Source organism: Drosophila arizonae, chromosome 5 (assembly GCF_054131065.1).
Source record: "Drosophila arizonae isolate 15081-1271.41 chromosome 5, UAZ_ARI_1.0, whole genome shotgun sequence".
In the NCBI taxonomy this organism is placed as follows: Eukaryota; Metazoa; Arthropoda; class Insecta; order Diptera; family Drosophilidae; genus Drosophila; species Drosophila arizonae.
Window position 1 is genome coordinate 21,735,989 of NC_142925.1, and position 10,340 is coordinate 21,746,328.

Below are 10,340 nucleotides of genomic sequence, written 5' to 3' on the forward strand. Positions count from 1 at the left end.
TTTAATATGTTATAAGAAATTTATTATTATTATTATATACAATATATTTTGTTAAGCCTTAAAAGATCTAAGAAATGGCCAATTAAATAATTTTTAATATTATATATCCAATTTACTCATTAAACTTGATTTTATTATTTCATACTTATTATTTCACGGATTCATTTAAATTATTGTAAGAAAGATACAACTGAACTTTGGCTATAAAAAGGCTAAATTGTCAGCACTATGCGCATTGGATCCTGGCGCTTCGCATTGTTCGCTGGCCGCAACTAAAGTGCTTGTCACTGGTCACGGCCCGGAAGTATCTTTATTTTAGCTGTGTTTGCACTCGCGCTCACACACACTCTCTCACACACACACACTGGCATACAGCAAGTGTTATTATCCTGCTTAGCCATAATACGTTGTTAAAATGTTGAGTCTGTCATTTATTTTGCCCGCACTAAAAATCACAAGAAATTGAAAAAAAGTAGAAGAGGAGCAGACTAAAATGCCCGAAGACTTGGGACAGATAAATGCCAGGAGAGCTTAGGGGCAGTTACACAAGGGCAATCGGTGTGTAGGGGGGGAGGGGGCAGGGTGGGCCCTGTGGGAATTGTTGACAGGCGCGTGGCCATTTTGTATTTCGACTTTATTAACTTTTCAGCTGAGCCGAAAGAAGGAAAACAAGGCAACGCCTTTGATTTGCGGCCATTTTGTCTTCCGTTTCCGCTCTTTGCATATTTCCGCTTGCTGTTGTTGTCGTTATTTTTATTATTGCTACCTGAGGGGCAGCGGCAGCAGCAACAACAATCAAGCGTTGTTTTCAGGTTCGCTGCGTTTAGGTTCTTAACAATTAGGTTCATTAAATTTCAATTAATTTGATTAATTGAAGCAGAAATATGCGTTTCATTTGATTTGTTTTTATAGGCGCCATGCCGCCCTCTGCTCCCGCCTCAGCTTCCTCTCTCTCTCTTTCTCAGTCAGGTTGAGAATTCTCTTTCACTCTTTCATTTCAGTTTCTCTCGCTCTCTCTCTCCCTCTCGAGCTGTCTCTTGGCTACCTTTCTTTTGTTGTATGCTTCAATTGCAATTAATTACGGCAGCCAAACCACAATTAAAATTAATTTGCCTGTCTCTCTCTAAAAAAAAAAAAAAAAAAAAAAAAAAATCAGAGGAGCGAAAAAAAGTGCTGGCAAAATAAAGAAAATTCAAGCAAAACGCATGCCGGAAGCAGCGTCCAAGTCCTTTGCATTCGCATCCGCATCCGCAGGCGCGCATCCGCCACATCCGCACGAGTTGGGCAATAAAAATTCTCGACGTAATTAAAATCAAAGGATTTCGCGTTTAACAATTTATGTGCGCTATAATTTTTGGGGCGACGCAGACAACGCTCGTAAATTTGAAAGCCCGCCAAGCCCCCCACCCCTTCCCTCCCCCACGCAACGACCTAGAGGCCCCCATACCCAACTGCCCCCGGCGACTGGCAAAAACGCTTTATGGCCGTTAATTTGTTGTGCGGGGGTTGCCAAGGAGCGGCAGGGGCAGGGGTGGAGGCGGGGAGTGGGGTCGAGTAAAGCTGTGTGCAAATGATTTGTTTCCTTGGCGCCCGTTTGAAAACAAAAGCTTTTGACCAGCAACAGGACGTTGGGGCAGCAGAAGCAGCAGGAGAAGGTGGTGGAGCAGGAGGAGGAGTGTGGACAAATGCATGGGCGGATTTCGCGTCGTTTGGCTGCACGTGACTGCGTGCCACACATGCCGCACGAGCTGGACAACTGCACGACTGGACAACTGGACAGCAGCATAGCTGTGTGCATACGCACCGAATGCCATTCCTTTAGACCCTGTTACTGCGCAACCAGCTCCTGCCCCTGCTCCCCCGCCTCCTGCTCCTGCTTTGGCTTTTGCTGCTGCTGCTGCTGCTGCAGCTGCTTGTCCTGCTGTGCGTTGCATTTCATCGCTAATTTAAGTTAATGTTCATTGTTGTAAATTACATTAATTTTAATGCGATTTCACACACACGCACACGCACAGCCAACGACTACGGCCACCGGCCACGCCCACAGCCGAAAAGCTTTTAAGTGTGTGATTGTTTGGCCGTTGCACTTTTATGTAATTACCGCACTAACAAATTACATCAAGTGTCACAAATGAATGCATTTATGATGCGCACATTTAAAACAAAAACAACAACAACAGCAACAAGAAAGGAACTCTCCCCACTTGCACCCCCCCTGGCAACCCAGCCTGAAAAGCACTCGGCAAAAGTTCGGCTTATGGGCAAATATGCTGCGAGGGAACCGAGCTGAGTGCGTCGACAAATGCATTAATTAAAAAGCCTGCTTCACGGGTGAGAGCTTAAATCTTTATTGGCTTCCGTTAGCGCATACTCACCGTGCGCCTCCCTATGCAATTCTCATAGATTTCCCATGCAGATGGCAATGCATATTAAGTACAGTTTATATCAATTGCGCAGATCACAAATTAAAGCTTGTTCTTGCACTCCTCAGAGCATATTTGCAAGATTGTAGATGAATTTGAGTAGTGAGAGGTCATTATAAATATTTTATGTTACGGAAGAGAGCAATTTGATAAGCATCGCTTATGTTTCAATATTGAATTGGTTTTATAAACAGATAATCCCAGTTCTGACTTATACTTGATCAATCAAAATCAAAGAAATCATAATTTTGTGTTAAAGTTAGATGATTCTAACTGCTATTTAGTAATATAGAATATCTATAGTGGGTTATATATAGGACCAATTTGTATTCTGAAAAAAATTAATACTTAATACTATTTGGAATCAGAACTTTAACACTCCACAACTAAATGACTGCTAGAACGCCATCTGGCAAATAAAGATGTAAAGTAGAGGCTGGAAATTCAATCACCACTCAATTGTAATTTTGATTGAATCATTGATTACCCAAACAATTTTGACTGACTTAATGGAATTAATAATAGCCTCTACATAAAATGATCTAAATATATATTATAAAAATATGAATTCCTCCTTCTTCCAATATATCATGATTTCCTGTTTTTAATGTATATAAAAATAAATGACATTTAAATTTTCTATTTAATAATATTGTTATTTATTTTTATTATTTATTTACTTATTTATTTTATTTATTTATTTATTTTTTTATTTATTTATTTTTTTTTATTTTTTTTATTAATATTCATTATTTTCAATAAATTATCTAGGTAAGCGCAAAGTAAAATATGTTTTCAAAATATAATAGAATCATATTTGGCATAGCGAGTCTTTGCGATTCTTGATTGAGCTACCACATGAACCCAAACATCACTTCACACGTGTATTCAGTGTGTGCTGAGCACGTAGATGGATATTTTAAAATAAATACTAGCCAAGGGCGCACAGCGGACAGCAGCTAACAACAGGCTGACTTAGCTGTTGTGTGGCCGAATGGGTAAACATTGGAGCGGTAACGGAAACCGGAGCCCGGCCCGAGCAGAGCCGAGCCGGCGAGCAGAATGTTGCTTCTATAACAATATTTGGCTTCATTTGCATAAAATGCAGCAACGGCAGCAGAAGCGGCGCAAAAATGTCAGATGCAAAAAGGGCAGCCACAAGCAGCTGGCTGTCGAGAGTCGACAGGCGGCATACGCGGCGTATACGCAATGCGGACTTGAACGTACCTGCAGCAGGCAAGCAAACAACTCTGTGGAGTTGCTGCCATGGCTGGTTATCTGAGAGAGGTGGGGCTGGGCCTGTGGCTGGGCTGGGTGTGGGCGTGGTAGTGCCAGTCCCAGGGCTGCCATAAACTGAACGATTGATTGAACAGCAAACATGTCGTCCAGTTGCTGCGCCTCATCGCATCATCAACAGTCAGTCGCCAGTCCCGGTGTCCAGTCGCCAATTCTCAATCGCCACTGCCATGTAAAACACATGTTGCCTCTCATTTCTTTCGGCCTGCACATCGAGCAGCCACAATGTCCAGGGCGTAGCCAATTTTAAGCAAATATTATTGTTTGCATTTATGTTTGTGTCTGATATCGCACAACCGATAATATACACATAGCGGGAGTGAGAGAAGGAGCGCCAGAAGAGGACGAGATAGATAAAGAGAGAGAGAGAGGCCCTACCGAACTGAATTTGTATTACACTAGCCAACTGGCTTAAGCTTGCAATATCTATGTTTGATATGAATTGAAACGTGGTATTCACACGGCAAGCTATCATTCGCTATTTTATATAAGATTATCTTGATACCATTAAATTTGTATAGCTTCTGATGTAAATATAGAAATATATTTAATATTAGAAATTTTGTAAAGAATGTCTTTTTAAATATATAATGAAATTGAAAAAAAAAATTAAATAAAATAAAGATAAAAATAAAAATAAAATATTAAATAAATAAATAAAATAAAATAAAATAATAATTACATAAGTATTAAACAAAAATATATATATATATTTTTTTTTTTTAAGAGATACACATAAATCCGTATAAACATCTGATGCTTATCTCTATGGATATAATGCAATTTTTATTTGTTTACATATGTATAAGCTAAAATTTTAAATGAAAATTTTTTTTATTTAATTTTTTTTTTTATTTCTTTCTATATTTATTTATTTATCATATTAAATCGTCCAATTTAAATTTTGATACTTAAGAGATAATACAAATTAACTTTAGATTTGTTTTAATATAAAATAAAAATAAATAATAAATAAATTATATAAAAAATTCATTAAATAAAAATTTTCGCCTTTCGAAATAATGTGAATTATTTCTTTATTATATGGTAAATTTTTAGTTTTTTGATATATTTTATTATAAATATCTTTTACATAAGTATATACAAAGTTAACTCTTGAGTTAATTATTACTTATTTACTACTACTACTACCTATTTATGTTTTCAAGTTCTCTTTACCTCATTTGTGTCAACTTTGTATTGTGTCGCTTGTAGCACAGTGTAATTTGTACCTAGGAAAATTATGCAACCAGGCACTGCTGTTGCTCTAGCTATTACTGTTGTTGCTACTGTTGTTATTGTTGTGTGAGTTGAAGCGATGCACGCACATCCACCTACACACACACACACACATATATATACAGCATGTAAACATAACCTCAAATTAAAATATGTTTGCTTACGTACGGCAAACTAAAAGGTAAACAAACGGATGCCAGGACGCTGGACTCGATTCGAGGCATAAATTAAAAACTTTTGCTTAATTGTTACAGTGCAAGTTTTGTAGTCAAGTTAATTATGCATAAAGTGCGAAAGAGAGAGATAGAGAGAGAGAGAGAGCTGGAGCCGTATTGGAGTTTATTTACCTTCTGGTCTAAAACACACGCAAAGATTGCAAAGTGTGTATGTCTGCGGCGGCTGCCTGTTATTATGACAGCTGCTGTGATTGACAGGCGGCGGTTGGCGACTGTCGGCAGCGGAAATTAAGCGCCTCGATTTGCGTGCTCCACTCGCACCGTTCATAAATCAGCATGTAGCTGCGCGCACCTACGAGCCAGTTAAACCAATTGATTTGGGCCCTTGAAGCAGTCGAGCTGCCTGATTACGAGGGACTTCAACAAGGCGTAAAGTGCTTGATTCGCTTATTAAGCTAAATGCATATAAATGCGACTAGTCCAGGAAATGCAGCAGAGACTCAGTCAGTTAGTCAGTCAGTCAGTCAGTCAGTCAGTCAGTCAATCAGTTAGTCAGTCGTGTCAAATTGCTTAACAAGCAATTATGTAGTCCGTCAACAGCGAAGCTCGAGCGCGCAGTTCAAAGCAAGCCGATGCCTAGCCAGAGGCAGGCCATGCAAAAAGGGCCAAGACCAATTGGCCTGGCTCAGTTAAGCGACAAATCTGTAAGCCAACAGCAACAGCAGCACTTGATCATAATGATGATGATGCTTATGGCACTCGGCTGGAAGTCGAGTTGCAAACAAATGACTTAAGTGAGCAACTAACAAGTCGCATTAGCCAGGCCCATGACAGCGCCCCAGTCACTAACAATTTGAATAACAAGCTTGTTTCAAATGTGGAAATGTTGGTTGCCATTAAACCGGGTTGCTATCATGTACAATTTTTTCATTTAAAAATTTTACATAATATACATATTTCTTAATGATACTTGGTTTTTGTTTTATTTATATTGAAACCTATAATATTAAGAATTTATTATTAGCAATTTATATTTAAGCAATTTAAATGTCGATTAACCTTTTTAGTGGTAATGTATTTGTTTTTATATTTTATAATTTTTTTTATGACTAATATATTTAAAAAATGTAATTTTATTTATTTTTATATAGGATATATTTATTGTGATAATAATAAAATAAAAAATAAAAATAAATAAATATTGGTCTGTTATGTTTTTTCATTAATTTTTTTTTTTTATAAATCCTTAAACTAATAAAGTAATATATATTTTGCTGTGTTAACTAAAGATTTAAAATATACTTTTAGTACTATATAGCATTGATTCAAGTATTTAAATTACTGTTGTTTTACAAGATGAGCCAAAGGAAATTTCTATCAAAGTTTCAGATTAATTAAAACTAATAAAATTTAATAAAAAATTAATTTTCCAAACTGAATTTACTTTTATATAGTTATATTTAATATAAGGTATGCTTGATATATGTATGTACGATTTATAACACATTTTCATCTACTCGTTATTCCATTTATACTAATTAAAGCACACCTTTTGTTCACATAAAAGTCTTTTATCTTTTATATGTATGATAATATATACAAATTATAAAATTAAAACAACAATTAATTAAAAAGTAGTAGAAAATAAGTTTTAAACAATAATTAATGTTTTATTTATATTTACTTATTTATTATTATTAATATTTTTTAAATGTTTTCTTTAGTAAAGTTTAGTTTTATTGATATACCTATTTTAAATTCCTCTTTGTAATGTCTAACATTAATATTTGGGGCTTCTAACTTCAAAGCGAATAATACATGTAATAAATAAAGCATTTAAGAGGTAATTTATAGATTGAAAAAAATATAGATATGCATCAAAGAATTTTATATATTTATATAAATGCAACTAAACCAAATCACAGTGAGCAGTTAGAAAACTCTGATGCTTTAAAGCTTTCTTCCGTCATCCCCTGCACGATTCTTGGTCAACTCTTCGAGTCTTCGACTCTGATTTATGCGACAGTCATTAGGATTCGCTCGTTTGTGGCTGGGCAGCAGCAGGGCAAATTGAAAGGGCCAGCGAAAACTGAAACATATTGCAGCATTTTATTATATTTTAAAATTAACAATTTTAGAGAGAGACAGTGAGAGAGAGAGAGGCAGCTAGAGCTCGAGTAGAGCCGCTTGCATTCCAATTTAATGCAATTTTGCGCCTCTGGCCAAACAAATTACTCAAATATTGCGCATAAATTAATGGAGGAGAAAGAGGACGACTAAACTAGGCGACTGACTAGCAAAAATTAAAACATTAATCTACGGCCTGGGCCTGCGCGCATGCATAACAATTAATGCGAGCCTCTAAATTTATTAATTTATTTATAAAACCAAAAAAGGGCAGCCTGCCAAGGAAAGAGGTGCGAATGCGAGCTTAAAGACCTGCTGCACAGCTCGGCGCAGAGCCCAACAGAAGTCTGCAAGACGTCTTAACGAGAAATACTATTCCACATGGTTCTCAGTCGCTGTACGTCGCCTTCTTCTTTTTCTTCTTCTTCATTTTTTCTTTAAAGAAATGTCCGTACGCCCTCCAGGGACAGATTAGCGATTAATCTATGGGGCATGGTCACATGCACGTCCTACACTTGCCTGCCAGGCAGTCGGCAGTCGTAGGTCTGGCGGTCGGGCAGCTAGAAAGAAGCGTCTGTGGAGCGTGGTGCGAGAGGTAACGATTAAAAAATCTCCACAGTAAAGACTGAGCACTTAATCAAAGAGGATTTAGAGAGGAATACAGAGCCAAAGCCCAGTGCCCAGAGCCCAGAGCTGCAGCTAAGGCAGCCAAAGCGTTGATGCGGCGCTTTGTTTTAGCTCATTTCGCTCTTCCACTTTTGCTGATGCACCACAAATACCCTATCAAAATGAGTGGATAGATGAAAGCGATGATTATCTACTCTCATATATTTCATTGGTTTCTATTTACTGAACTTCTATGAATACTGTCAATATACCAGCACGGGGGATTCTCGTTGAGAATGATGGTAAGATTTATATAAATATTTATACATATAGGGATATTTAAAAAAAAAAAAAAATAAATAAATAAAAACTGGTCACTAAAATGTGTTTAATTTTGAAATTATAACAGAACGTATAGAAAACATAAATTTAAAATTAAAAAAAAAAAAAAAACAATTTATAATAATTATAAACAAATATTTAAATTTTTAATTAAATATAGTTAAAAATTTAGTTCAAACGAAAATTATGAAGCCCCGCAATTCATAAATTTAATAATTTATAATCTTATACAAAAGAATAAAATTTAAAAATACTTTTTTGACATTATTAGCTTAAGAATTTAAATGAAATAAAGCCAGCCCAGAAAAGATGTCTTGAAATCTGAACTTCATTGTCATATATCTAAAAGAAAAGCTGTTTCTATATATTAAGAATATACCAATATTCAAAACTTTTGTTCAAAGAAAAATTAAGTATTCGATTTACATGAAATATTTTCTAATAAAATAGATTATTGGAATTTTATAATTATTATTTTTAACATATTTCAAATGTAGTAAAACTGGAAACTTTATTAAAAGCATAATTAAGATAAAATCATAAATATATTAAGAGAGGACAAGTTATTTTTGTGGCTTAGAATAGATAAATAGGGCATAGCTTAAAAAGTTTTGTCTTTGATTAAGTGAATTTGTCTTTGATTTCTCATTCCATGCAGTAGAGGGTATTTTGAAGTCGTTGCACTCAAGTCATATTAATTTTTGCTTGCGCTCTTTACTACATATTACAAGCAGTAATATTTTGCTGAAGCCTTGTTCATAGTTTCTGGTGCGCTTTTTCATTTGCGCAGCTCCCCTATGCCAATTCACCTCGCTCCCTGCCCACTCGCCCTCCTCCACCACCCCCTCCTCCTGTCGCACCGCACACCTTGCCATCTGCTGTTTAAGCTACCAGCTTGGCCGCTCAGTTGGCAACTCGTAAAAGACCTTAAATAGTGGCAGAGACATTTCAGACATTGCCGCGCGTTGGCTGCTGCATTTGTCAATTTGCTATGAGTTGAAAGGGGCGTGGCCGGGGCATAAAAATGATATATGCGAGCGCTGAGTTAGCAATTTTCGTATGAATTGCCAAATGGTAAAGCGACGCCGACATTCGCTTTATGAATTTTCTTTATGGGCAAAAACAACAACAACAAAGAAGAATGAACAGAAAAAACTCTATAAAATATTTTGATTGTATTTCATGTGAGCTTAAATTAAATGCATGTTGCAGTTCATACACACATATATATCTGTCTGATACGGCATCGAGTGGATTTAGAAGAGCCAGCAGGAGCAGGAGTAGCAGCAGGAGCAGGAGCAGCCCATCCTCTCTGTCTGTGGGCAATTATGGCCCAGTAACACTAGCTGCCCAGCTTTGGCCTTGGCCGAAACACTCGCATTTCGTCATAAGCCTCGGCCAATTTTTGGGCATTTGGGCCTGTAATCCTTTTGTGTGCTAATTGGAGCGTTTCTACGGGCCATAAATACCCCGGCAAATGAAAACGAGCGGCCAAAAAATGTATGTGTGGATGTATGTGTGTGAATTTGCCAAAATATTTGCCATAAACAGGCAGCTCAAAAGCCGCTTAAACCTGCCACTTGGCCGAGAGCGAGAGAGAGAGAGAGAGAGAGAGAGAGAGAGTGAGAGAGAGAGAGAGAGAGCGCACAACAAATGTAAGCCTTTTGCATTCCTTTTAATTGCTTTAGCTTTGCGGTCACACTTGGCACGGCTTCAGCCAGGGGAGGGGGCCTTAGAGAGGGCGGCCCTGAAACGGTGGTAATATGCTATTTCGATAGGCTCTTCAGGCTGTGGCTTTTTGCCTTAGCACAAAATCTCTATTAATTACACGTTGTTCTCAATGCAAGTCAAGGATTATTTATTGTATAGGATTATTTATTATACTGAAATAAAAATTTCGGAATTTACCTTAAAAACAAAAAGTTTAAGGTATTTTTTTTAGCTATGAATAAACTTATATTTATTTGAAATATACATTTTGTGTTAGCAATTCGAATTGCCCCAGTCCAAAATCTAACAAAACTCCAATATTTACAAAAAATTCTCTATTTATAGATAGAATTTCTGATATATCGTTGAATATGGAACAGAGAGCTCGAGTATTTAAAGCTGTTTTTCTATACAAAATTAA